Below are 5,226 nucleotides of genomic sequence, written 5' to 3' on the forward strand. Positions count from 1 at the left end.
TTCAGAATTCTGGCTGGAAGAGTGTGAGGAACTAACCTCTGAGGTCACAGCAAGCTGGGATGGGGCAATAAGAGGCCCAAGGAACCAGGAAAAGCCACATTTGACATCCTGCCCTCTGAGAAGAGAGTGAGCTTGAGAGCCGGGGAGAGAGAGAGAGAGAGAGAGAACTACGGGGAAATCGTCGACGTGTTGATCGATTCGAGTGCCATACCATTTTCAGGTACGCCAAGCGTTTCCCTCTGTTGCTTTGCATCTAATTAGACGGCACGGCACGATTCGGTGAAGTAGACGTTAGCCTAAAGGCATCGCTGCAACTCGCGAACCGTTGGCTGCGCAGTCGGACTAGTTCGTCCGAGTCCCAGAATAGGATTGCCCTATCTCTGGAGTCGAACCATCCGACTCCGAAAATTGGACCACCCTTCCGATCCGATTTCCAGAATTAGACTAGTCCCAGAATCGGACCATCTTTTCCTGTCGGATCCGTCCGATTTTGAAAATCGAACACTTGGACCTTGGAAATCAGACCACTTAGAATCAGACACCTGTCAAAATCGGACGTCCGATTCCAGAAATTGCACGTGACCAAAATCGGACCACTGGGCTGATCGGACCAACCCAAAATTGGACGTCCGATTCTTATAATCAGTCTCTTGAAAATCAAACATCTGAGAATCGGACAGAAAACTGTCAAAATCGGACAGGTATCTAGAACACAAATTTTGACGCATCTAAACCCCGAGATTGACCCTAAAGTCTACGTAGAGCTAAAGGCACATCATAGATCCATCACTGGGCTGAAATTTAGAGCAAGTAGTTCAAAATTTGGCTATAAGCGATCCTCCAAATTGTGCATGGCGTTTACCATAATAGCCCTGTGGCCCGGGGGGACTGCCCCCCCCCCCCCCCCCCCCCCCCGAACCCCCCGTAGAAGGGGCTCTACCCCCTCCGCACCTCCCCCAAGTAGGTTGGAGTGAAAACGTGTGTCGTGATAAGTCCTCCAAATTGGACCCTAGTGTAGTAATGGCTCTATGGATTCGCACTTGCAAAAGAGCAACCAAAAGCCCACTCGAACAGAGAGAAACAGAGACCCTAGAACATCAATGGGCCAATCTAGCCAACAAGGGAAAAAAGGCCACACTACAAAAATACGTACATGTTGCATTCGGACTGCATCTAGTCAAAGCGAAAAGCAACAACATCAAGCTACAACATCGAGAATGACTAGATATGACAATCCTGACGATAGATGCTCCTTGAGCAGCACTGCACAGACGACCCAAGACATCGGTGGAGAATCCATATTTGGTCGTGTAGTTGGGGACTCAAGGGCATTTGTCAGAAGGCCTAAATTTACAAGCCAAGACCCGAAAGATGAAGACATAGTACCACCTGCTTATCTTAGGGTCAAACTCACCACGAAAAGAGAGCATACTATCGATGCTCTGATTGATGAAGGAGCAGATTTTAATATCTTGACCTATGAATCATGGACCCTACTAGGCCAACCAGAGCTCACACCGACTAATGCAACTCTTAGCCCTTACGGGGGACACCCACAAGCACTCATAGGGAAGTGTAAAATCCTTGCAAAAATTGAAACTGAAAGCTTGCCTATCCTATTTCATGTTCCTTCAAATAGTGCTAATTATGGGAAGGAAACCCTCCTTGGAAGACCCTTCAAAAGGGCGACCAAGTGTGAGGCTGACTATGTAGCACAGAGGATACACCTGACACTACCGGGGGTGAGGATAGTCACGACCTTTAGCAAGGGTGACCTCATTGAACCTCGAGGGAAAGGCAAAGAGGGTGTTGACATAACAGTCAAGCCTGCTAATGAGAGCAAGGGCTTGTTGGAAGAGTTGATACAAGCACAGGTCGAACAACGAGAACCAGTGAGTGAGGCCATGCCTGAAACAAGAAGGTCAAGAGACAATGCCAAGGACGGGCTTTGGACTTACAAATATCGTAGAAGACCCCAAAAGAAGCCCAAGCCTTATAGACAAAGGCATCGATGGAGGGTCAGCACAACGCCGAGATGGATATCCAAAGCGTTGCTACATGCTCAAGGGTATTATGCAGATAACTGATGGATTTGGGTACCAAAATCCCCTGCTAAACCACCTCTATCAGTTGAAGGCCAGATTGCATCAAAAGCAATGAAGCACAAGAGGAAATCTAAGAGAAACTCTAGGTCTCGAGGCAAGAAACCAAACACGAGTGTTCGAAAGAAAGAGCCTCAGCCTAGCATGCTTAATAAGCAGATGTCATATGTAACCATTGAGCGTGCACAAAGACCACTAGTGCTCAAGGAGATTTTGACTTCCCAAGAGGATAACAGGCATCATAGGCACAACATTGCTCATGGCAAGGCTGATCGCTCAACAAAGCAAATGGCACAATCATCTAAAAGCCTCGAGCAAATCATTCAGCCAGTGCCAAGTCCACCTAAGAGTCCTAGATCTCCTACACCCTCTTTTTCCAAACGAACACAGGAAGCACAACAACGGTCATCAAGGGTGGCTGCTCAATCCCAACCTCTATCTCCATCTAAGCTTCCAAATGTCCAAGAGGTGGGACATGACACCATTCATAGCTCTCAGCCCAAGGATATGCCTGCTCAAAGGGCAACAAAAGACACAACCATTTCCGAACGCCCTAGGGACCTGACACCGCAATCCACCAAGAGTAGCCAGCCCACTAGACTAGCCGCTACTACTTCCAATCAGGGATCACAGTAGTCACAGCCCTTGGCCGTGACAATGCCCCTTGCGGAACGTGTCCTTAGTAGTTTACATGTGGAGGAGGTGGCACAACCAACTTCCTCGACAACTCCAAAGTGCCTAAAGCCTAGGCTGGAGGAGTTAAACACAAGGGAATTGGGCGAAGAGCTAGACTCTCCAAAAAGAGAGGCAGTTTTACCCTCACAACCTAGCAAGGCTATTCAGCAGGCCACGGCCATATCCCATAAGGACACATTAGAGAAGGAGAATGCTGAGGCCCAACCAAGCACATCAATGATTGACCAAGTCCAGGGTCCTGAGTCGTTGAGAGATGCACCTTCACTAACCAAGAAAAAGAGGAGAAAACAACGAAAACAACAACAGTTACAAGTGGTTGTGGACCCCAAGAACATTGACACCAAGAGCGCTGGAGAGCTGAGGAATAAAGCATCAAGTCCATCCACCAATGATCCCATTGCAGTGAAACCTCGGACACATCCGTGTGCTCTGAAAAATCAAAGCAGTCGTCACCATCAACAGCTGCTTGCAACACTCAATCCACCAACAATAGAACTCGCATTGACCAATCAAGAGTGGATACAACGCTGTCACAACAGGGTGACAAATCTATACCAATCACATCTAAGGAGAACCATGATGCAATAATGAAGCCTCAGGAGAAACATGGAAACCCCAAGAGCATAAGAAATTCTAGTGTTGGCCAAACTTGCTCTTCTAGGCCTGAGCCCCCAGCTATGCTAAAGCCCAAGCAAACTCCTAGAACCTTGCATGAGATAGCAACCGAGCAAGCCCACGTTGAACATAGAAGTGTCACAGAATGCTTAATCGAGTTGGATGCTAAGCTCAAAGTGTTCGCACGTGTCTATGTCCTGGCAGACATGGGCGCATTCCCTAAAGAGCAACTTGAAGAATACTTGCCATTTCCCTTATCCTGGGAAGAGCAAGAACATCTTGATGAGCACTATAACAGGCTCCTGTATGAACGCATGCGACTCATCTCTGATGAGGAGGCCGACAAACTACGCTTAACTGTCACATTCAATTATGTGCTTTGCCAACCAAATCTCTTAGAGATAGAGCAACTAAAGCGACTATCAGAGGGTCAAAGTCAATTTGAACAACGTTGGTGTGAAAACCGCGTTGCAATGGACGAACTAGGAGCCCAAATCATGATAGTCTCAGAGGAGCGATTGGCCAAATGGTGGTCTCAACGAGACCCAACCTATGTGGCACCAAATTTCTTTTGAGGTACTAACTGCCATTCGGGGTATGGACTTAGTTGAACCTAGCCAAGAGAACTCTCTGTTTGATAAGGTTCTCACTGAGGAGGAGTTACATGTTGCCAGTAGACTCGGACAAGGTTCCATGCTACTCGATGTTGCAAAATATCTATCAGTATTGAGTAAGCTGCCACGAGTACTAGATGCATGTGCCACGCTCGAGTATAATCCGGAGTTCTACAATTGACTTTTATCCTCATGAAGTGACATGGATTTGTAGATATGTGTATAAATAAACAATGAATTTTGTGACCCTGTATAGACAATATCAACACACACAAGCAATGATAGTCAAGCGTAGGGAGAAGAGTTGGGTTCAACAGGCTAAGCTCCTCAAGTCCTCCTCTCACCACACATTCAGAAGTTGTGTGACCATTCCCGCCTCTAGGTGGAGGGCATGCAATCCTCATTACCACCAAAGGAAGCTCTGACCAACATCTCTGAGGGTTTGGACAAGGTACCATCCCTTCCCATACACCTTTCCCCTTTATGGTCTATCCTTCCGAGGATGAGCCCTGCCCCACTCCTTGACAACCAGTCCACGCAACTTAGCATAAGCCAAGATCTGCTAATGGCTGGAGGCCAAACGAACATCATCACACAGGGGCCATCCCTCTACTACAACCACTGTATGCCTCACCTCTTCCCTCCTCGTCATATGCGCTTGATAACCCACTGTATAAATCCCTTCCATGCAAATGGTTTTATCCTATCTCAAGGCCTAATCCTTGGTTCGTATTTTGTAGGTCCCCTTACGTGGAAGACATGGAGCACCCAGGGCAGCTGGCTTGCAAAGACGCTCTTTGTCGACAAAAGGAACATGCAGCACAAGCTCCTCTGCCAGTGCGCTACGTGCCTAGCCTCAAAAGGTATGCAAAGAAACGAGGTCCCAAGTGACACTACCCCAGACGTAGGCTGAAGAATCCCTAGGCCAGGGGAATAGAAGCTCAAAGAAGCACACAAGGCATGGCAACACCAGTTGTGCGAGCCCCCAACAAAGGCTCGAGCACTAGGTGCTCAAAGGCAAAAAGGGCAGCTCGAGACAAGGAAGAATTCGATGCATTGTTCAAAAGCATTTTGGAGACGGTTGCGGCCAGAGACTACACCATTCAGGTCCCAGCTGACATCTTCCCTGCCCAACCTCACAGGAACCCCTCACCACCAGAGCCTTAGTCGCCTGACCACTCGGACTCACCCTGCCTTAT

Source organism: Lygodium microphyllum, chromosome 6 (genome assembly GCF_053477565.2).
Source record: "Lygodium microphyllum isolate KBCC chromosome 6, Lygodium_microphyllum_v1.1.10, whole genome shotgun sequence".
Taxonomy (NCBI): domain Eukaryota; kingdom Viridiplantae; phylum Streptophyta; class Polypodiopsida; order Schizaeales; family Lygodiaceae; genus Lygodium; species Lygodium microphyllum.